The sequence below is a fragment of the Ambystoma mexicanum genome, chromosome 5q, assembly GCF_040938575.1.
Source record: "Ambystoma mexicanum isolate Mex_15411 chromosome 5q, UKY_AmexF1_1, whole genome shotgun sequence".
Taxonomy (NCBI): Eukaryota; Metazoa; Chordata; class Amphibia; order Caudata; family Ambystomatidae; genus Ambystoma; species Ambystoma mexicanum.
This window is the reverse complement of record NC_090933.1, coordinates 1,356,083,979-1,356,108,023: the sequence shown is the minus strand read 5'-3', so window position 1 is coordinate 1,356,108,023 and position 24,045 is coordinate 1,356,083,979. Positions and strand designations below refer to the sequence as shown.

At 54.5% G+C, this 24,045-nt stretch overlaps 1 protein-coding gene and 1 long non-coding RNA gene across 2 annotated transcripts in view; one reads left to right on the top strand and one right to left on the bottom strand.

Moving 5' to 3' along the window:
* Positions 1 to 24,045, bottom strand: part of LOC138498142 (uncharacterized) — a 307,816-nt gene that overhangs the window by 98,890 nt on the left and 184,881 nt on the right. The gene's annotated exons all lie outside the window — the stretch shown is intronic.
* LOC138498722 (uncharacterized) lies at positions 8,477 to 23,125 on the top strand. Its single transcript, XR_011278850.1, has 2 exons — positions 8,477 to 8,631; positions 22,906 to 23,125. It is a non-coding gene; the product is annotated as an uncharacterized lncRNA (long non-coding RNA).

Genomic DNA, 24,045 nt, shown 5'->3' with positions numbered 1-24,045 from the left:
TCTTCAGCTTATCGAGAGAAAACCCAGTAATCTAAATCAACACGGTTACCATCCTTCCAGTCTTCATCGACTCCTCTTTTTTGGGGTCTTTCCCTTTTGTCTGGACCAAGGAGTAGATTAGAGACCAACAAATATTTGTATAAGTAAAAATAGGGACTGAGGGAGCAATTGTTATTGGGAAGGAAATGCCTAAGGGAACGGATTGAGTTGTCCTGTAACTAACTACTGTAAAGGCCGACAGAATTTTACTACAAAAGACAAAGGTTAACACCTGAGTGATGGCTAGAGGAAGGTAGGGCCCCCCTATGGGTCTGTTAACAACTACCTCCAGACATTCTTTTCTTTGAAGTACTAAATAAATAAATATTATAAATAAATAAATAATATAAATAAATAATATAAAATGCCCTAGGAAGTGGGGTTACACGCTAACAGGGGTCCGAACCCCAGCCCCTTATAACCAAGCTGATGCTTACTGGGCCATCCGGGCTACCGCCAATAGGAAAAATGTTAATGTGCTCCAGGCACAGCATAAACGTATCGTTTAGCAAAAGAGTACACTGAGCAAGTGTACCTCAAACTGCTCACCCTAGAAGGGTGTGCTAACCAGCAGTACACAAGGGGCACCCTCGCAGTAGAACACAGGCAAAGCCTGCTACCGAGCAGGTTTATGGCACACCTACAGTGAAGGTAATCATATATGCCATATGCAGCGCTTAAACAAAGCTGCAGACTAGCAGCGCATCAGGCTCTTGAGCGGGCAGGTTATTGCCAAATAAAAGTTAAAAAAAACATCATTGTTTAAAATATGGAATTAAAATATGTCAACATTTTTTTTTTTTACTTTATTTTTGCATTTTAGTAAACATGTGTACCAACAAGCCCAAACAGTGGGCTAGTAACATGCCGCCGCCGCCCTCCCACCCGCCGACAGTCCCATCACACAACAGGCAGTTAACGCATTTACATTTACACAGGAGAAGTCTGTGGTGGCTGATCAGTTGTCTCGGTTGGTGCTGCGCTAGAGAGGAGGTGCGAGATGTACGGGCCCCATATATCTGGGGGTCTTGCGTGGTGGGGAAGTGTCTTAATAAATTCTGTTTCCATTTCTTGGCAGTATGTGATGTCCCTCTTCCAGTTCGCAAGAGTGGGGGGTATGCCTCGTCCCCACGCCATGGCTACTCTTCTACATGCCAACACCAATAGCATGCTTGCTTTCCTGACGTGTGAGGACAGGGGTCAAAATATGTCAACTTTAAAAAATATATATATAAAGAAAATAAGTACTGGATATAACGCAAAACAAACCCAGGTCCTCCTGCATGGGAAACATGCAGCTTCATTATTGAGCTATCCAGCTTCTGGAGTGAAACAGAAGCTTTTGATACCTTCAAGAAACTATGCTCTAAAAAGAAAACACAGAGCTCGTGCAGGACCATAAAGGTCAGGCATGCCCACTAGGCTACAGCACCTGATACCCGTACTCGGGCATTCCAAAATAAACACAGAAGTCCGTGCGCTCCGGGTCTAAAGCTTTAGCAGCTTCTGTCAGACCGGTGCATGATGGAACTACAATAGGGCAGGCAAGCCCTCTACAGCACCTGGAACTCCCAGGCATTTCCCAAAAAGAAACAAACAAGGTGGCCCGCTTCTTCCAAGAAAAAGAAACCGGTGCGCGCCGGCCTGAAGCTTAGCAGCTTCTTTCATGCCCGGCACGCAACGGGATGACTAGGATATCCGCCTCGTAAATCAAAGAGGCCCGAAATGAAAGAAACAGAAACCCGTGCGTGCCGAGTCTGAAGCAGAAGTTTCAGCTCGACCAGCGCGCACAGGCTTTACCAACTTATTACGCTCTTAATACCCAGAGGTTTACAAGCACGAGCGTACTTCACATTCTATATTCATTTTTAAAACATCATGAAACGTTTGTTACCATTGTAATGAATATCACGCAAGTTACTTTACTTGCAGGTGGCAGCAGCCAAACTTATAATGCGAGAACAACATTCTCACAAAAAGACACATATAATTAAAAGCAACAGCCGCACGTGGCCTCTCAGATACAATGTACCCAATCAGTAAAACTTCCCTTACATAATAAAGGTAATCTAAATATATTCACAAAATACATTTACATTATATAATTTAAGGCCTTAATGTACTATTAAGGTCTACTACTGACTAACATGCACGACACAACTGAAAGGAGTGACTTAGCTGTGGTGTCAGCAGCAAAGAAAGAGGAGTTGGGACTGGAGTAAAGGATTTATATAGAGGAGGGTCCCTGCTCATTGGTCTCCTGCAGGGCATGACTTGTCTTCCATGATCGATTGAGGAGGCCCCCCCTACATTGACATTGAACTCTGTTTAGTTCTGTTTTCAAACTTTTTTGTTTGTAAAAGTCTTTTTCTTTGCTGCTGTGGTTTCAGAGTAAAGATTGTAATGCATAATATGAGCCTCCTGCTTGCCATAGAATGTGCAAGTTTCCAATTAACCGAATAGACGCTGCAACTTCAAATTCCGAATCTCACGCATGTCTGTCTCCTGGGAGCTGAAAGGCGGCTTAGCTGGAAAGTGGGTTTGGAGCTGACCTGTCAACGTAAATAGAAATGTATACTGTTGTCTAATAATGCACAGGAGACTGCAAGTTTGCTGATGGCACTTCTTTATTCTGTTCCTAACATCAGCTTCTTTACTGTAACAATAACTCCACAATATAACTGGGCAACAGGCCCTGAAGCTTAGCTCTCTGTCACTTGAGTCTTTGGGCTCCAAAGATAAATGGTGGTCAGTTCCTGAGAGGAGCACGTGGGAGCCGATGTTGCTCCGTGCCCTCTCTCCAGCTCTCTTCTATGCGCTCGCGCGCGGGAGCCGCTCTTCCACTTTTGGCGAGATCTTTGATAATGCAAAACAGGTTACTGCAGGACATAGTCATTGTATCTCACTGGTCTTCTGTGTTCCCTTCTCGGCCGTTTATCCCTCTCACTGCTGGCGTCCTGCTTTTGATCGGCTTCCTGAATGACCATGGGTGCATCTGCTTCAACTTCTTCCTCCTCAAGCTCTCTTCTGCCTGTCTCCAGCTCTTGCTCTCTCACCGCTTCTCTGTCCGGTACTTCATGGGTTTCGGGTCCTTCATGGGTCTTTTCTCTCCCTTGACTCTTTTCAAACATGGCTACTCTCTCCATGTTCCATGTGCGGCCGTCCTCGGTGCGGACATGGTTGGTTCCTCTGTGAATCACTTTTATGGGTCTGCTGAACCGTGAACCCGTCGTTTGGTCTTTGGCCGGTAAACATATTTTAATCCAATCTCCTTCTTTTACCTCCCAACCTTCTTTTGTCCTTCTTCTTCTGTCGCTCCAGATTTTCATGCGTGCTTTGCTGTTCTCTATTCTCCACACTACTTCCTACATGTCTACTTCATTGTCTTCTCTTACTCTGGCCAACCATGGTGGCACTAGTGTGGAGGCTGCTCTTCTCCCTCTCAACATGCGAAATGGGGAGATTCGGGTGACACCGTTAGGAGTCAGTCTGTCAGCTGCAATGGCCTCTTTGGCCGTCTTGAGGGGATCCATTCCTGAGGCGGTCGCTAATTGGATGGCTCCTTTGATGAATCTGTTTGTTCTCTCCACAAGTCCATTAGCTTGTGGATGATATAACGCTGCTTTCTTCTGGTAAATGTTATGTTTCTTCAGGAACACCTACATGTCTCTAGAATTGAACTGTACCCCATTGTCTGTCACTAACTCATTGGGGAGCCCTTCCCTCTGGAAGATGGCGGTAAGGACTTTTATCACGGTGGCAGTCGTGATGTTGGGGACAAACTCTGCTTCCACGCACTTCGATAGGTCATCCACTAACACTATGCCATATCGATGATCAGGCACCATTGCTTCCAGTGGTCCAATAAAGTCTAGACCTACTTTTGACCACACCATTTCGGGGATTTCAGTGGGAATCATGGGAGCTTGTCTGATCTTCAAGCGTTTATCACTGTTGAGACACTCATGGTATCTCTCGATCATTGTACGAATCTCCTGATCCATGGAGGCTAGACCTACTTTTGACCACACCGTTTCGGGGATTTCAGTGGGAATCATGGGAGCTTGTCTGATCTTCAAGCGTTTATCACTGTTGAGACACTCATGGCATCTCTCGATCATTGTACGAATCTCCTGATCCATGGAGGGCAACCAGTAAGCTTCCCTCACTCTTCGTAGTGTCATGGTGTATCCTAGATGTCCTGCAAGGGCTCTTCACAGGATGGTTTTCCTCATACCTGTAGGTGGGATAACTTGGTCGGGTTTCATGATTATGCCGTCAGTTTCTGAGATTTCATCTTCTACTTTCCAATATGGTCCCATTCCTTCTGGCACAGCCCTTTCATCGGGCCATCCATTCTTGATCCATTCTCTGATTCTCACCATGATGGGGTCTTTCCCATCTTCTTCCATCCAATGTCTTTCGCTCAGCTCTAGGTAGTCTGGGGCCCTGAGGTCCATGATGTCTGCCACTATGCATTCTTCTTGCAAGAAGGTGGTGGCTTTGTCTTTTCCTTCTGGCAATCTTGACATGCAGTCTGCCTGCGAATTCTTCCACCCAGAGATGTGTTGTACCTCAAAAGTGTATTCTTGCAGTTTGGCAGATATGCGTGCTAACCTGGGTGTCGACACTTTGGTGCCTCCTGGGCTGAGCATATGGATGAGGGGCTTGTGGTCGGTGACTAACGTGAACTTCGTGCCCCATACGTACGTCCTGAAGTGTTCCACAGCCCATGCACAAGCCAAAATCTCTTTCTCGACTGTGGAATGATATTGTTCAGCTGGTGATAGGGCCTTGGCGGCAAATGCCACTACATGTTCTGTGTCTCCGTTTTTCTGGTTGAGAACGGCTCCTAATCATACGCGTGGGCATCCATGGTAATGACTGTACACCAGTCTGGATTGAACGGTTGTAGGCACGGCGCTTCCACTATGTGCCATTTAATGCTTTCCACCGCTTTCTTCTGAGCTTCTTGTCACGAGTATTCTGACCCTTTTTTGAGGAGCTTACGAAGCGGCACTGAGGTTTCCATGAATTTAGCGTAGTATTCCGCCAGACCTAGGAATTACCTCACCTTGCCATTGTTGGTGGGTTCGGAAGCTTTGATTATTGCTCGCAGCAGGTTGTGCTTGGGGCTTATGCTGTGCGCTGATATCTTGTACCCCAAATGTTCGACTTATTGTGCTTTGAGTACACATTTCTCATACCTTAGTTTCACTCCCGCTTCTTGTAGCCTGGTAAGGACCTCCTTCAACGTGGCATCATGTGTTTGTTCATCTGCAGCGTATACCAGGATATCATCCTGGAAATAGGACACGTTTTTAACATTTCGTAGTAGGGCGTCTATCATGCGCTGAAACGCTGAGGCTGCGGATGATAGGCCAAATGGCATTTTTGTGAACTGATAGGTGCCAAACGGGGTGATGAATGCGGTCAATGGCTTGGAGTCCTTGTGTAACTGCATTTGATGGTATGCGTCCCTCATGTCTAACTTGGAGAACACTCTGGCCTCCTTCATCATGAGGATTAACTCGTTGATGCTTGGCAGGGGGTAGCTGTCCGCAATTACTTCCAGGTTTACACTGCAGAGATCAATGCATACCCTTAACTCTTGTGAATTTTCTTTTTAAATAAGCACAACCAGGCTTAGCTACTCTGATGTTTCAATTTCCTCGATGGTGCCTTTTTTCATCATTTTGTCCAGTTGGCTTCTGAGCGTATCTCTGGCAGTCGCAGGTACTGGCCTTACTCTGTGTTTGACGGGGACTGCGTTGGCTTTGAGTAGTATTTTGTGGACAAAGCCTTTGATGTGTCCAGGCCCTTCCGAAAACAGTTTTGGATAATCTTCTCTGGCTACCGGCGTCCTTTAGAACTGACTGACAGTACCTGGTCCTCTGTGCTGGGGCCAAGATTGATTTGCAGTTTTGCCTGATCATCTCAACCTAATACTGCTGGGCCTACCTGACTGAAGTATACTTTTGTGGTGGTCTCTCTCCCTTTGAACTCCACCTTTCCTTTGATGTAGCCAAGTAGGTCAATAGATGCGCCTCAGAACACTGTGGGCTTGTGCCAAGTGCTGAACACTTGACTGTCTCTGTGCCCATCATCTCTTTGTATGTGCGCAGGGGTATTATAGTTAAGTCAGAGCCCGAGTCTGCCATGACTCTTGTTTCCAGTCCGTTTATTTTAATGACACAGTGCGGCTTTTCTCTCCTGGCCTATGGGCTGTTCATCATTATAACAGTAGGCCCCCTCTTCATCAAAGGACGATTCCCTCGCCATGATTTGTTCAGCATTGACGCTGGTGACTTTTTTGTTACGCCATCGGCACACTATTGAGAAATGTCCAATCTTTTTGCACACTGAGCATTCTTTGTCCCTTGCTGGGCACTCTTTGTCAAAGGCTAAGTGTTTTGTGCTGGTGCACCTGTGACATTGTAGCGGTTCTTTCCTTGCCCACTTCCCTTCTTTCATGTCGAAGACCGGTTGCTCCTTCTTTGGGCGGAAGGCTATCGCTTGTACTTCCGCAGGGCTGTGTCCGCTTGCGTATTCTTTCCTCCTCCCTGCGGTCTCTTCCACCGCTCTCGTGATTTCGACGGCTTTTTCCAACTGCAGTTCTTTCTCAAGAATGAATTTGTCTTGCACCTTCCTGCTGTTGGTATGTACCACCAGCATGTCGCAGATCAACCCTTCTGCCTTGTTTCCAAAGTTGCACAGCACAGCTAATTCGCGTAGTTTGGTTACGTAGTCGTCTACTGGTTTGGACGCTTCCTGTTTGTGACTGTAAAACCGTATCCTATGTAGAACAGTATTCTCCTTGCTGGCGAATCTTTTGACTATTCTCCTAACAGCTTCTTTAAATACGTCATCATTTTCGCCGGCTACTGGTTCATGGGTGAGACTTTCGAACACTCTTTGGCCTTCGACACCCAGGGCATTCAGTAGCATGGCTCTGCGTCTCGCTGCCGTGTAGCCTGCGCCACCCAAGGCTTCTAGATACGTGGTGAATAAGGGTTGCCAATGTGGCCAAGGATGGCAGGCCTACCTGGTGTTTGAAGAAATGGCGGTGGTGGTGTTGCTCCTTGCATGGCGGCGCATGGGTTTCAGTCTTGATCCTCGTCGCCAATTATGTTGTATAATAATGCACAGGAGACTGCAAGTTTGCTGATGGGACTTCTTTCTTCTGTCCCTAACATCAGCTTCTTTACTGTAACAATAACTCCACAATATAACTGGGCAACAGGCCCTGAAGCGTAGCTCTCTGTCACTTGAGTCTTTGGGCTCCAAAGATAAATGGTGGTCAGTTCTTGAGAGAAGCACGCGGGAGCCGATGTTGCTCTGTGCCCTCTCTCCAGCTCTCTCCCACGCGCTCGCGCACCGGAGCCGCTCTTCTGCTTTTGGCGAGATCTCGCGAGACCCGGAAGTCTCGCGACATCTCTACATATACATTTTTTCTTCTCACTCATTCATCTGGTCGAGAATACAAGTGAGTTGGGTAGATTCCATCTTCCTACTGTTTGTAAAGAGGGGACTCCCTACACAGCTCAAACGTAGGAGAGGAATCGTCTAAAGAGGAACACAGTGTTGAAGCAGGGGTCATCACACATAGGAAACCCTAACATGTAACTAAATCTGCCGAAAACCAATCTGCTCTAAGAAGGTACTTAAGCAGTCGCTCAATTCCACCAAACCTCAATCCATGTTCACTTACGCCACCTCTTCCCACAACAATAGAGGATGCACGGCTCTATGGCTTTTTCATTGTCTCCCTCTTCAACCATCCACCCCACATTACCAGCAGATGTCATGCTAAGAGGAAGAGACAGGGGAAACAGAGAGATAGGGGACGATGGGGCAAAGATCAAGGCGAGAGCAGTGAACCCAAGAGGACACGGTCGGCCAGATAGGGAGCGGTGGGACAAGATGGAGTGGTGCACCGGAGAAGAATGGTGCCGAAGAGAAACCTAGTAGGAGCTTGAGAGAGAGGATGGGAGGGACAGAACAATCAGAAGCGGAAGAAGTGACAGAAAGATCCTGGGGCAAAGATTTACTGGGAAAGAATGTAGAGAACCCAAGAGTCCCGGCGTATTGATTCTTTCAGGATGGTCCAAAAGTGAGTTATTTTCCCAACCAGGACAACCCAACTAAAGGATTCTGCTAATTCTTCAGCATAGCCGAAGCACAGATCACTGGGAGACCAGATACTACGATGGGAGGAGTGGGAATGAAAGTTACATTAAGTGCATGGAAGGAAGTAGTCAAGTTTGTTTGTACAATGGGACCCCAAGAGGGCTGGCCTTACTGCGGCCTAGTGGCCCCCCCTGCCCTGCTGCCAGAGGCGGATGACCAGCCTGGCACAGATTATGACGCTGGCAGCGTCACAGGTGACGCAATAATGGCAGCAGGCTGTATAATGCGGGGTTGGTCTAGAGCAGGCAAGAGTCCCCACTTCCTGGCCCCGAGAAGGTAACATCTAGAAAATGCGGTACGTAAAACGGAGAGTTTTACCCAAAAGGTACTGTCCCAGAACGGTGATGTACCGAAACATGAAGATTCGCGTCTTCCGTACCCAACTCGACCCTTTCATAAGAAGTAAGTGCTGGTGTGGCTTCTGCAGGGGGTGGGGGCGGTGTCTGCGTGAATCAGGGGGGCTTCTGCTTCCGGTTCGCTTGGCTTCGTGAAGCAGGGCTCCCGGAATTGCTGGATACCCCCGTGGGTCTTGGGGCCTTTCCATCCATGTGCTAGGCACTGAGCATGGAACTTTTCCAAGCGTTATGTCTTGTGTTGCACGTGGCTGCATACATTCATGTCCTATTTTTCATTGGGAATGAAAGGAACCCCTCCCGCCCCTCCATTTTCTTATTTATTTATTTTGTCATTTGTATAGCGCACAGCAAGAGGCATCTGGGCAGAGGGGCTTCCGGCCTTTTCTAGTCCACTCATTAAACAGGCTCACTCTTTCCTGCTGCCTCGCTTTACAGCCAGCTTTATTATAGACGGAGCACTCCTTTCATGCATCCCCGTGCCCTTCCCTCCCCCGCCTCCCCATCCCTCTCACAAGAGGTGAGGGATATAGATGCACACCTTAGAGCACCGGCTCCACAGAACAGCTAATCCTCATGGGGAGCGTCAGCCCAGTGCAGCCCTGACCATCCTCGTGGGGAGCGTCAGCCCAGTGCAGCCCTGACCATCCTCGTGGGGAGCGTCAGCCCAGTGCAGCCCTGACCATCCTCGTGGGGAGCGTCAGCCCAGTGCAGCCCTGACGCAGCCCTGACCATCCTCGTGGGGAGCGTCAGCCCAGTGCAGCCCTGACCATCCTCGTGGGGAGCGTCAGCCCAGTGCAGCCCTGACCATCCTCGTGGGGAGCGTCAGCCCAGTGCAGCCCTGACCATCCTCGTGGGGAGCGTCAGCCCAGAGCAGCCCTGACCATCCTCGTGGGGAGCGTCAGCCCAGTGCAGCCCTGACGCAGCCCTGACCATCCTCGTGGGGAGCGTCAGCCCAGTGCAGCCCTGACCATCCTCGTGGGGAGCGTCAGCCCAGTGCAGCCCTGACCATCCTCATGGGGAACATCAACCCAGTGCAGCCCTGACGCAGCCCTGACCATCCTCGTGGGGAGCGTCAGCCCAGTGCAGCCCTGACCATCCTCGTGGGGAGCGTCAGCCCAGTGCAGCCCTGACGCAGCCCTGACCATCCTCGTGGGGAGCGTCAGCCCAGTGCAGCCCTGACCATCCTCGTGGGGAGCGTCAGCCCAGTGCAGCCCTGACCATCCTCGTGGGGAGCGTCAGCCCAGTGCAGCCCTGACCATCCTCGTGGGGAGCGTCAGCCCAGTGCAGCCCTGACCATCCTCGTGGGGAGCGTCAGCCCAGTGCAGCCCTGACCATCCTCGTGGGGAGCGTCAGCCCAGTGCAGCCCTGACCATCCTCGTGGGGAGCGTCAGTCCAGTGTAGCCCTGACCATCCTCGTGGGGAGCATCAGCCCAGTGCATCCCTGACCATCCTCATGGAGAGCATCAGCCCAGTGCAGCTCTGACCATCCTCATGGAGAGCATCAGCCCAGTGCAGCCCTGACCATCCTCGTGGGGAGCGTCAGCCCAGTGCAGCCCTGACCATCCTCGTGGGGAACATCAACCCAGTGCAGCCCTGACCATCCTCGTGGGGAGCGTCAGCCCAGTGCAGCCCTGACCATCCTCGTGGGGAGCGTCAGCCCAGTGCAGCCCTGACCATCCTCGTGGGGAGCGTCAGCCCAGTGCAGCCCTGACCATCCTCGTGGGGAGCGTCAGCCCAGTGCAGCCCTGACCATCCTCGTGGGGAGCGTCAGTCCAGTGTAGCCCTGACCATCCTCGTGGGGAGCATCAGCCTAGTGCATCCCTGACCATCCTCATGGAGAGCATCAGCCTAGTGCAGCTCTGACCATCCTCATGGAGAGCATCAGCCCAGTGCAGCCCTGACCATCCTCGTGGGGAGCGTCAGCCCAGTGCAGCCCTGACCATCCTCGTGGGGAACATCAACCCAGTGCAGCCCTGACCATCCTCGTGGGGAGCGTCAGCCCAGTGCAGCCCTGACCATCCTCGTGGGGAGCGTCAGCCCAGTGCAGCCCTGACCATCCTCGTGGGGAGCGTCAGCCCAGTGCAGCCCTGACCATCCTCGTGGGGAGCGTCAGCCCAGTGCAGCCCTGACCATCCTCGTGGGGAGCGTCAGCCCAGTGCAGCCCTGACCATCCTCGTGGGGAGCGTCAGCCCAGTGCAGCCCTGACCATCCTCGTGGGGAGCGTCAGCCCAGTGCAGCCCTGACCATCCTCGTGGGGAGCGTCAGCCCAGTGCAGCCCTGACCATCCTCGTGGGGAGCGTCAGCCCAGTGCAGCCCTGACCATCCTCGTGGGGAGCGTCAGCCCAGTGCAGCCCTGACGCAGCCCTGACCATCCTCGTGGGGAACATCAACCCAGTGCAGCCCTGACCATCCTCGTGGGGAGCGTCAGTCCAGTGTAGCCCTGACCATCCTCGTGGGGAGCGTCAGCCCAGTGCAGCCCTGACCATCCTCGTGGGGAGCGTCAGCCCAGTGCAGCCCTGACCATCCTCGTGGGGAGCGTCAGCCCAGTGCAGCCCTGACCATCCTCGTGGGGAGCGTCAGCCCAGTGCAGCCCTGACCATCCTCGTGGGGAGCGTCAGCCCAGTGCAGCCCTGACCATCCTCGTGGGGAGCGTCAGCCCAGTGCAGCCCTGACCATCCTCGTGGGGAGCGTCAGCCCAGTGCAGCCCTGACCATCCTCGTGGGGAGCGTCAGCCCAGTGCAGCCCTGACCATCCTCGTGGGGAGCGTCAGCCCAGTGCAGCCCTGACCATCCTCATGGGGAACATCAACCCAGTGCAGCCCTGACCATCCTCATGGGGAACATCAACCCAGTGCAGCCCTGACCATCCTCATGGGGAGCGTCAGTCCAGTGTAGCCCTGACCATCCTCGTGGGGAGCGTCAGCCCAGTGCAGCCCTGACGCAGCCCTGACCATCCTCGTGGGGAGCGTCAGCCCAGTGCAGCCCTGACCATCCTCGTGGGGAGCGTCAGCCCAGTGCAGCCCTGACCATCCTCGTGGGGAGCGTCAGCCCAGTGCAGCCCTGACCATCCTCATGGGGAACATCAACCCAGTGCAGCCCTGACCATCCTCATGGGGAACATCAACCCAGTGCAGCCCTGACCATCCTCATGGGGAGCGTCAGTCCAGTGTAGCCCTGACCATCCTCGTGGGGAGCGTCAGCCCAGTGCAGCCCTGACGCAGCCCTGACCATCCTCGTGGGGAGCGTCAGCCCAGTGCAGCCCTGACCATCCTCGTGGGGAGCGTCAGCCCAGTGCAGCCCTGACCATCCTCGTGGGGAGCGTCAGCCCAGTGCAGCCCTGACGCAGCCCTGACCATCCTCGTGGGGAGCGTCAGCCCAGTGCAGCCCTGACGCAGCCCTGACCATCCTCGTGGGGAGCGTCAGCCCAGTGCAGCCCTGACCATCCTCATGGGGAGCGTCAGCCCAGTGCTGCCCTGACCATCCTCATGGGGAGCGTCAGCCCAGTGCTGCCCTGACCATCCTCGTGGGGAGCGTCAGCCCAGTGCAGCCCTGACCATCCTCGTGGGGAGCGTCAGCCCAGTGCAGCCCTGACCATCCTCATGGGGAGCGTCAGCCCAGTGCTGCCCTGACCATCCTCGTGGGGAGCGTCAGCCCAGTGCAGCCCTGACGCAGCCCTGACCATCCTCGTGGGGAGCGTCAGCCCAGTGCAGCCCTGACCATCCTCGTGGGGAGCATCAGCCCAGTGCAGCCCTGACCATCCTCATGGGGAACATCAACCCAGTGCAGCCCTGACCATCCTCGTGGGGAGCGTCAGTCCAGTGTAGCCCTGACCATCCTCATGGGGAGCGTCAGCCCAGTGCAGCCCTGACGCAGCCCTGACCATCCTCGTGGGGAGCGTCAGCCCAGTGCAGCCCTGACCATCCTCGTGGGGAGCGTCAGCCCAGTGCAGCCCTGACGCAGCCCTGACCATCCTCATGGGGAGCGTCAGCCCAGTGCAGCCCTGACCATCCTCGTGGGGAGCGTCAGCCCAGTGCAGCCCTGACCATCCTCGTGGGGAGCGTCAGCCCAGTGCTGCCCTGACCATCCTCGTGGGGAGCGTCAGCCCAGTGCAGCCCTGACGCAGCCCTGACCATCCTCGTGGGGAGCGTCAGCCCAGTGCTGCCCTGACCATCCTCGTGGGGAGCGTCAGCCCAGTGCAGCCCTGACGCAGCCCTGACCATCCTCGTGGGGAGCGTCAGCCCAGTGCAGCCCTGACCATCCTCGTGGGGAGCGTCAGCCCAGTGCAGCCCTGACCATCCTCATGGGGAGCATCAACCCAGTGCAGCCCTGACCATCCTCATGGGGAACATCAACCCAGTGTAGCCCTGACCATCCTCGTGGGAAACATCAGCCCAGTGCAGCCCTGACCATCCTCATGGGGGAGCGTCAGTCCAGTGCAGCCCTGACCATCCTCGTGGGGAGCGTCAGCCCAGTGCAGCCCTGACCATCCTCATGGGGAGCGTCAGTCCAGTGTAGCCCTGACCATCCTCATGGGGGAGCGTCAGTCCAGTGCAGCCCTGACCATCCTCGTGGGGAGCGTCAGCCCAGTGCAGCCCTGACCATCCTCGTGGGAAACATCAGCCCAGTGCAGCCCTGACCATCCTCATGGGGGAGCGTCAGTCCAGTGCAGCCCTGACCATCCTCGTGGGGAGCGTCAGCCCAGTGCAGCCCTGACCATCCTCGTGGGAAACATCAGCCCAGTGCAGGCCTGACCATCCTCATGGGGAGCGTCAGCCCAGTGCAGCCCTGACCATCCTCGTGGGGAGCGTCAGCCCAGTGCAGCCCTGACGCAGCCCTGACCATCCTCGTGGGGAGCGTCAGCCCAGTGCAGCCCTGACCATCCTCGTGGGGAGCGTCAGCCCAGTGCAGCCCTGACCATCCTCGTGGGGAGCGTCAGCCCAGTGCAGCCCTGACGCAGCCCTGACCATCCTCGTGGGGAGCGTCAGCCCAGTGCAGCCCTGACCATCCTCGTGGGGAGCGTCAGCCCAGTGCAGCCCTGACGCAGCCCTGACCATCCTCGTGGGGAGCGTCAGCCCAGTGCAGCCCTGACCATCCTCGTGGGGAGCGTCAGCCCAGTGCAGCCCTGACGCAGCCCTGACCATCCTCGTGGGAAACATCAGCCCAGGGCAGCCCTGACCATCCTCATGGGGAACATCAGCCCAGTGCAGCCCTGACGCAGCCCTGACCATCCTCATGGGGAGCGTCAGTCCAGTGCAGCCCTGACCATCCTCGTGGGGAGCGTCAGCCCAGTGCAGCCCTGACGCAGCCCTGACCATCCTCGTGGGGAGCGTCAGCCCTGACGCAGCCCTGACCATCCTCGTGGGGAGCGTCAGCCCAGTGCAGCCCTGACCATCCTCATGGAGAGCATCAGCCCAGTGCAGCCCTGACCATCCTCATGGGGAACATCAACCCAGTGCAGCCTTGACCATCCTCATGGGGAACATCAACCCAGTGCAGCCCTGACCATCCTCATGGGGAGCGTCAGTCCAGTGTAGCCCTGACCATCCTCATGGGGAGCGTCAGCCCAGTGCAGCCCTGACCATCCTCATGGGAAACATCAGCCCAGTGCAGGCCTGACCATCCTCATGGGAGAGCATCAGCCCAGTGCAGACCTGACCATCCTCATGGGGTACATCAGCCCAGTGCAGCCCTGACCATCCTCATGGGGTACATCAGCCCAGGGCAGCCCTGACCATCCTCGTTGGGAACATCAGCCCAGTCCAGCCCTGACCATCCTCATGGGGAACATCAACCCAGGGCAGCCCTGACCATCCTCATGGGGAGCGTCAGTCCAGTGTAGCCCTGACCATCCTCATGGGGAGCGTCAGCCCAGTGCAGCCCTGACCATCCTCGTGGGAAACATCAGCCCAGTGCAGGCCTGACCATCCTCATGGGAGAGCATCAGCCCAGTGCAGACCTGACGCAGCCCTGACCATCCTCGTGGGGAGCGTCAGCCCAGTGCAGCCCTGACCATCCTCGTGGGGAGCGTCAGCCCAGTGCAGCCCTGACCATCCTCATGGGGAACATCAACCCAGTGCAGCCCTGACCATCCTCATGGGGAACATCAACCCAGTGCAGCCCTGACCATCCTCATGGGGAGCGTCAGTCCAGTGTAGCCCTGACCATCCTCATGGGGAGCGTCAGCCCAGTGCAGCCCTGACCATCCTCGTGGGAAACATCAGCCCAGTGCAGGCCTGACCATCCTCATGGGAGAGCATCAGCCCAGTGCAGACCTGACCATCCTCATGGGGAACATCAGCCCAGTGTAGCCCTGACCATCCTCATTGGGAACATCAGCCCAGTGTAGCCATGACCATCCTCATGGAGAGCATCAGCCCAGTGCAGCCCTGACCATCCTCATGGGGAACATCAGCCCAGTGCAGCCCTGACCATCCTCATGGGGAACATCAGCCCAGTGTAGCCCTGACCATCCTCATGGGGAACATCAGCCCAGTGTAGCCATGACCATCCTCATGGAGAGCATCAACCCAGTGCAGCCCTGACCATCCTCATGGGGAGCATCAGCCCAGTGCAGCCCTGACCATCCTCATGGAGAGCATCAGCCTAGTGCGGCTCTGACAATCCTCATGGAGAGCATCAGCCCAGTGCAGCCCTGACCATCCTCATGGGGAACGTCAGCCCAGTGCAGCCCTGACCATCCTCATGGGGAATGTCAGCCCAGGGCAGCCCTGACCATCCTCGTGGGAAACATCAGCCCAGTGCAGGCCTGACCATCCTCATGGGAGAGCATCAGCCCAGTGCAGACCTGACCATCCTCATGGGGTACATCAGCCCAGTGCAGCCCTGACCATCCTCATGGGGTACATCAGCCCAGGGCAGCCCTGACCATCCTCGTTGGGAACATCAGCCCAGTCCAGCCCTGACCATCCTCGTTGGGAACATCAGCCCAGTGTAGCCCTGCCCATCCTCATGGAGAGCATCAGCCCCGTGCAGCCCTGACAATCCTCATGGAGAACATCAGCCCAGGACAGCCCTGACCATCCTCGTTTTCGAACATCAGCCCAGGGCAGCCCTAACCATCCTCATGGGGAACATCAGCCCAGTGCAGCCCTGACCATCCTCATGGGGAACATCAGCCCAGTGTAGCCCTGACCATCCTCATGGGGAACATCAGCCCAGTGTAGCCCTGACCATCCTCATTGGGAACATCAGCCCAGTGTAGCCATGACCATCCTCATGGAGAGCATGAGCCCAGTGCAGCCCTGACCATCCTCATTGGGAACATCAGCCCAGTGCAGCCCTGACCATCCTCATGGGGAACATCAGCCCAGTGTAGCCCTGACCATCCTCATGGGGAACATCAGCCCAGTGTAGCCCTGACCATCCTCATTGGGAACATCAGCCCAGTGTAGCCATGACCATCCTCATGGAGAGCATCAGCCCAGTGCAGCCCTGACCACCCTCATGGGGAGCATCAGCCCAGTGCAGCCCTGACCATCCTCATGGAGAGCATCAGCCTAGTGCGGCTCTGACAATCCTCATGGAGAGCATCAGCCCAGTGCAGCCCTGACCATCCTCATGGGGAACGTCAGCCCAGTGCAGCCCTGACCATCCTCATGGGGAATGTCAGCCCAGGGCAGCCCTGACCATCCTCATGGAGAGCGTCAGCCCAGTGTAGCCCTGACCATCCTCGTTTTCGAACATCAGCCCAGTGTAGCCCTGACCATCTCATGGGGAACATCAGCCCAGTGCAGCCCTGACCATCCTCATGGGGAACATCAGCCCAGTGTAGCCCTGACCATCCTCATGGGGAACATCAGCCCAATGCAGCTCTGACCATCCTCATGGGGAACATCAGCCCAGTGCAGCCCTGACCATCCTCATGGAGAGCATCAGCCCAATGCAGCTCTGACCATCCTCATTGGGAACATCAGCCCAGTGCAGCCCTGACCATCCTCATGGGGAACATCAGCCCAGTGTAGCCCTGACCATCCTCATGGGGAACATCAGCCCAGTGTAGCCATGACCATCCTCATGGAGAGCATCAGCCCAGTGCAGCCCTGACCATCCTCATGGGGAGCATCAGCCCAGTGCAGCCCTGACCATCCTCATGGAGAGCATCAGCCTAGTGCGGCTCTGACAATCCTCATGGAGAGCATCAGCCCAGTGCAGCCCTGACCATCCTCATGGGGAACGTCAGCCCAGTGCAGCCCTGACCATCCTCATGGGGAATGTCAGCCCAGGGCAGCCCTGACCATCCTCATGGGGAGCGTCAGCCCAGTGTAGCCCTGTCCATCCTCATGGGGAATGTCAGCCCAGGGCAGCCCTGACCATCCTCATGGGGAGCGTCAGCCCAGGGCAGCCCTGACCATCCTCATGGGGAGCGTCAGCCCAGGGCAGCCCTGACCATCCTCGTTTTCGAACATCAGCCCAGTGTAGCCCTGACCATCTCATGGGGAACATCAGCCCAGTGCAGCCCTGACCATCCTCATGGGGAACATCAGCCCAGTGTAGCCCTGACCATCCTCATGGGGAACATCAGCCCAATGCAGCCCTGACCATCCTCATGGGGAGCGTCAGCACAGGGCAGCCCTGACCATCCTCGTTTTCGAACATTAGCCCAGTGTAGCCCTGACCATCTCATGGGGAACATCAGCCCAGTGCAGCCCTGACCATCCTCATGGGGAACATCAGCCCAGTGCAGCCCTGACCATCCTCGTGGGAAACATCAGCCCAGTGCAGGCCTGACCATCCTCATGGGAGAGCATCAGCCCAGTGCAGCCCTGACCATCCTCATGGGGTACATCAGCCCAGGGCAGCCCTGACCATCCTCGTTGGGAACATCAGCCCAGTCCAGCCCTGACCATCCTCGTTGGGAACATCAGCCCAGTGTAGCCCTGTCCATCCTCATGGAGAGCATCAGCCCAGTGCAGCCCTGACAATCCTCATGGGGAACATCAGCCCAGGACAGCCCTGACCATCCTCGTTTTCGAACATCAGCCCAGGGCAGCCCTAACCATCCTCGTTTTCGAACATCAGCCCAGGGCAGCCCTAACCATCCTCATGGGGAACATCAGCCCAGTGCAGCCCTGACCATCCTCATGGGGAACATCAGCCCAATGCAGCCCTGACCATCCTCATGGGGAACATCAGCCCAGTGTAGCCCTGACCATCCTCATGGGGAACATCAGCCCAGTGTAGCCCTGACCATCCTCATTGGGAACATCAGCCCAGTGTAGCCCTGACCATCCTCATGGGGAGCATCAGCCCAGTGCATCCCTGACCATCCTCATGGAGAGCATCAGCCTAGTGCAGCTCTGACCATCCTCATGGAGAGCATCAGCCCAGTGCAGCCCTGACCATCCTCATGGGGAACGTCAGCCCAGTGCAGCCCTGACCATCCTCATGGGGAACATCAGCCTAGTGCAGCTCTGACCATCCTCATGGAGAGCATCAGCCCAGTGCAGCCCTGACCATCCTCATGGGGAACGTCAGCCCAGTGTAGCCCTGACCATCCTCGTTTTCGAACATCAGCCCAGTGTAGCCCTGACCATCTCATGGGGAACATCAGCCCAGTGTAGCCCTGACCATCCTCATGGGGAACATCAGCCCAGTGTAGCCCTGACCATCCTCATGGGGAACATCAGCCCAATGCAGCCATGACCATCCTCATGGGGAACATCAGCCCAGTGCAGCCCTGACCATCCTCATGGGGAACATCAGCCCAGGGCAGCCCTGACCATCCTCATTGGGAACATCAGCCCAGTGCAGGCCTGACCATCCTCATGGGGAATGTCAGCCCAGTGTAGCCCTGACCATCCTCATGGGGAACATCAGCCCAGGGCAGCCCTGACCATCCTCGTTTTCGAACATCAGCCCAGCCAGTGTAGCCCTGACCATCCTCATGGGGAACATCAGCCCAGTGCAGCCCTGACCATCCTCATGGGGAACATCAGCCCAGGGCAGCCCTGACCATCCTCATTGGAAACATCAGCCCAGGGCAGCCCTGACCATCCTCATTGGGAACATCTGCCCAGGGCAGCCCTGACCATCCTTGTTTTCGAACATCAGCCCAGTGTAGCCATGACCATCCTCATGGGGAACATCAGCCCAGGGCAGCTCTGACCATCCTCATGGGGAACATCAGCCCAGGGCAGCCCTGACCATCCTCATGGGGAGCATCAGCCCAGTACAGCCCTGCCCATCCTAATGGGGAGCATCAGCCCAGTATAGCCCTGACCATCCTCATGGGGAACGTCAGCCCAGTGCAGCCCTGACCATCCTCATGGGGGAGCATCAGCCCAGTGCAGCCCTGTCCATCCTCATGGAGAGCATCAGCCCAGTGCAGCCCTGCCCATCCTCATGGGGAACATCAACCCAGTGCAGCCCTGACCATCCTCATAGGGAGCATCAACCCAGTGCAGCCCTGACCATCCTAATGGGGAGCAGTAACCCAGTGCAGCCCTGACCATCCTAATGGGGAGCATCAGCCCAGTGTAGCCCTGGCCATCCTCATGGGGAACGTCAGCCCAGTGCAGCCCTGACCATCCTCATGGGGGGCATTAGCCCAGTGCAGACCTGACCATCCTCATGGGGGAGCATCAGCCCAGTAGTGCAGCCCTGACCATCCTCATGGGGATCATCAACCCAATATAGCCCTGACCATCCTTATGGGGAGCATCAACCCAGCGCAGCCCTGACCATCCTCATGGGGAACACCATCCAGCCCAGTGCACACCTGACCATCCTCATGGGAGAACATCAGCCCAGTGCAGCCCTGACCATCCTCGTGGGAAACATCAGCCCGATGTGGTCTGTCCTGACCATCCTCATGGGGAGTATCAGCCCAGTGCACTCTTGACCATCCTCATGGGAAACATCAGCCCAGTGTAGTTCTGACCCATCCTCAGCCCATGAAAATATCCAACCCAACAGCATTCTCCAGCGCTGCCCATGTCCCGTGCTAACTGGTACCTCTTCTGTCGTGTTTAGATCTCTCTGCCATGCTGGGGGGGTTGTTTCTTGTGCCAGTTAATTATGCAGGGCGGAATTTAGCCATTTTGTTGAGCTCGCCACCTACAATCTTACTAAAGAACGTTAGTGGGGTCGAGCATTCCTATTTTATATAGTCCAGTGACCTAACTGGGTACATTGCATTGTATTGTGTTTTGGGGGCTCAATGTGAGCTTTCGATTCAGGAGAGATTCTGATTTGGTTTCTCTGGAAGAGATCACCCAGCTTAGAGCACTCCGACCTGCAGAACACCTGTACGTTTAGGGATGGGGCAAAGGGGCGCAGATAGGGGAGAGTGGATAACCTGCCTAGTCCCCCTTGGTCTACAAACAGTTAAGCAGAGAGAGCAACCTTGAGCCAGCCATAGCCCTGGGGGTTTGGGAATTTAGTGTGGTCATTATAGTCGAATGTCTCCCCAAATCCAGACTTCCCTAGAACTTTGAAAAGAACCCCAAACATTGGGGCCCAGGGCATTCTGTGCACTCAGTGCGAGAAGCCCTGATTTCAGACCTGTCTTCATATTTCATCTGGAATTTGGGGCGGTCTTCATGTGTCGTCAGCGGCTCCTTTATTTGGGATACGATCTAATTGGTTGAGGTCTATAAAGCCCGGGAAGGTCTGTTTCCATTTGATTGGCCTACATTCTGATGCATGATCTAGGGGCAAGATGAATTTGTCTATTGGGCTGTAGGAAGACTCTCACGCCACGCCCTTCCTGGCTGGGAATGATTGACAGGCTGTAGGAAGACTCTCATGCCGCGCCCTTCCTGGCTGGGAATGATTGACAGGCTGTAGGAAGACTCTCATGCCGCGCCCTTCCTGGCTGGGAATGATTGACAGGCAAATCATCCAGAGTCGTACCTTATGAACCTTGTCCTTCAGAACTGATCCCAAGGGCGCATATCAAATTGGGGGATAAGAAAAGCACCTTTTGCACAGGCCGGTAAATCCATCTGGGTGCGCCTTTGCAAAGTTTGAGAGATTTACCGGCCCTTAAGACTTCGGGCCTCATTACAAGACGATGGTGCAGTAAATAAACAGTGGAAAAGTGGCGGTACCACACTGTCATCCTGTAGGTTTGGCGGTGAGGTGGAGGATTTCCCTACAGTAAAAGGCTGGAGCTAAATCCACCACCTTACTGCCAGAAAATCAGCAACATCGGGGGAACTACTGCTGGGGGAATTACTGCTGCAGGAATTACTGCTTGCAGTAAATCTGCCAATATTCCCAAGGAGTCCGATGGACTCCAAACAATTTGATCTTTCACCGCCTACCAGCACTTGTAACCCGGTGGTAAATCTGCCAGACCGAGCGGTGGTAACGGTAATGATGCCTTCTGTCTGGCATGATTGGACGATCCATTTCCAATTCTGGACCTTGGATTGGTTACTGGACCCTAGTTTAGGATGGTAAGTGCTTGATTACATTTGGTGAAGCTTTCTGCACCCATCCTCTCTCCAAATGGTGTCAATAAAGGTGTTGTTCCTCTTTATCTGGGGTTTTGTGTGTCTGGCACTGCATGCTTATCCCTGGTTTTGCTAGACTGCTCCCAGTGCCACTGTGCGCACCCACTCTACTGATCACCTCCCTGCCACCTACAGCGTCCTTCCCCCTCCACCTTTCCTCTCCTATCACATCTGACATCACTAGAGATGTCCGCTCTATGAAGGTCTCCTCCAAACAGGCCTCCTATTAAGGACAATATTGGCTCTCTTGCCCCTGCGCTTGCTGATTTCTGCAATCACTCTTTTCATACTAGGTCTTTTCCCTCTTCCCTCAAACACTCTCTCGTGCGACCCAAACCTGAAAAAACCTTCTGCGACCCGTCTTGTCTAACTACTGCCCCATCTCTATCACCACGTTCCTTGGGAAACTATTGGAGAAGCTAGTTTTCCCCCAACTGTCCAGCATACTGAGCTTGTTGGTTGTCTACACGACCATCAATCCGGATTCCGAGCATCCAGAGGCACGGAAACTGCGCTTCTGAACACCCTTGATGAACTGCTCGCATCTCTTGAATCTAACTCTTCAGCTGTTCTCATTTTCTCTGCATTTGACATGGCCAATCACTCCATCCTCATACAATACCCTAGGTATCTCGGTGCGAGCACTGGACTGATGGACCTCCTTCCCCAATGACTGTCCCTCCCAAGATATCCTGGGCTCTTTCTCCTCTCCCACCTCCATCTCCAACCTTTCTCCCTGGCTCATTAACTGCTATCTTGATCCAATTGCACACCTAATTTCCACCTTCTCCCCTTACATCCAGTGTTATGCAGATGACCCACAACTCATCTTCAAACTCCCCTCTGATCCTCTCCTTACTTCCTCCACCATTCCCGACTGCCTATCTGCCATCCAGTCCTGGTGTGCCTCCAATGATCTCTGCCTGAATGCCAGCAAGACTGAGATCCTTCCCATTGGGACTCCCGCTCTCTCTTTCTTCCTCTCACTCTGGCCACTCTCTATGGGATCTCCCCACCTTCATCTGAAGCCAAAAAACGTTGGAGTCATCTTTGACTCCTCTTTCCTTTCTCGCTCACATTCAGGATCTTGCCAAGAAGGCCCACTTTCAACTCCACCTGCTCAAAGGAATCCTTCCTTTCCTCACTTTCCCCCAGAAGCTCAATGTCTCTAGAGCTATGGTACTCTCTAGGCTAGACTACTGCAATAGCCAATCCAGAATAGGGCTTCAAGACTTATCCTAGCCCAGGGACCGCATCTCTCCAGCCCTGAAATCTCTAAACTAGCCCCCGGTTGCTGCAAAGATCAATTTCATATCCCTCTGCATCATCCATAAGGCTGTCTGGAGCCGGGGACCACACTATGTACAACTGGTGCTTACTAAATAGTCTCCCCCCAGATCATTACGTTCCTCCGACACCAACTCTCTGCATATCAAGTGCTTCGCTAAACAGGTGGCTGGTGGGCGATCTCTTTCCTCGGGTGGCTCCCTATTGGTGGGCGATCTCTTTCCTCGGGTGGCTCCCTATGGAACAGCCTCTCCCTCCCCCTTCCTCTTCGTCTTGAGCCGGATCTCAAATATCCGGATGCTGCTCAAGACTTTCCTTTTCATTCCCATGTTTGATGGCTTTTAGGGTGTATATTCTTACTATAACACCTTCTAATTCGTTATCTGGATATCATTGGGTATTGGTCGAGGGATTGGTGCTTGTTTCATCTGCCTGCCAGGCACATCATGAATGGTCATATCATATCAATGGCGCTTTATTTGAATATTTGCACATCTGGCCTCGAGTCACCTTTCTGAAGTGTGGAGAATGACCTTGGGTTCTTTGTCGTTGCAGAGGAGAACAAGCTGCGCCGGGGGAGGTACTGAAGAGCCGCCATCACCAGCAACATGGATTTCTGTTGTCACTGCTCTGGGACACTGAGGGCAGCCAGGGATCTGACAACCAACACAGCCTGGGCCTGATCTGCCAAGGAAGCGAGGAAGAAAGACAAGCGGGCAGGTTCAGCCGTGGCCAGGGGTGCAGGATTCTGCAACATAAAAACATAAGACGCAAACTCAGGGGTCTCCGCTGTCGTGGTGTCATGTGCGGGGCGGTGGAGGGTCGAGAACTGGGGGGAATGTGTGGGGGAAGAGGCGGGGCTTAGCATGTCTGTGGTTAGTGGGGTCTGTCCTGCGTTTCTATAGAGTGGGCAACATGGCCAACTCAAGGAGTGTCCTTCTTATGTGTTACCCTTCAGACTTTGGGGACCAGTTGCCTCTTCCTTCCCTTTGCTTTGCCATGCCCCAGGCTGGACTGGCTTGGGAATGGCGAGCCACCTTTGTGGCTGGGCCTGCGCGTGTGACGCGTGGGCCCCATCTTTGTGCTATGGCCACCTCAGACCACCGTACCATTGCTTCCCATCATTTACACCCTAACCAGGTGGTTTGCCACTCTGGTCGCCAAAGAAGGACTTCGTCTTCTGTGTGGGTTGTGATGTTTCTATGCAGTGCACGAACAACACACATGAAGACAGAATACTATATGTTGTGTTGGTGTGATGGGTCTTGTTTGACCAACAGCAGTACAGAGAGCAACTCATGTGTGTGCTATTTTGTGGAGGTATTTCTGTATGCCTTGGCCTTGAGCCTTTGTAGTCTGATAATAATTAACACTATGTAGCATAATTGTATGGAGCAGAGCAGCAGAGCAGCAGAGCAGCAGAGCAGCAATGCAGAACAGCAGCAGAGCAGCAGAACAGTTGAGCAGCAGAGCAGAAGAGCAGCAATGCAGCAGCAATGCAGCAGAGCAGCAGAGCAGCAGCAGCAGAGCAGCAATGCAGCAGAGCAGCAAGGCAGCAATGCAGCAGAGCAGCAGAGCAGCAGAATGCAGCAATGCAGCAGAGCATCTTATTTCGGATGCGCCAAAGAGATGCCCACACAGAAATGACTTATGAGAAACTAGTGGGCTTTTCGGAAAAAAACAATAAAATGCATA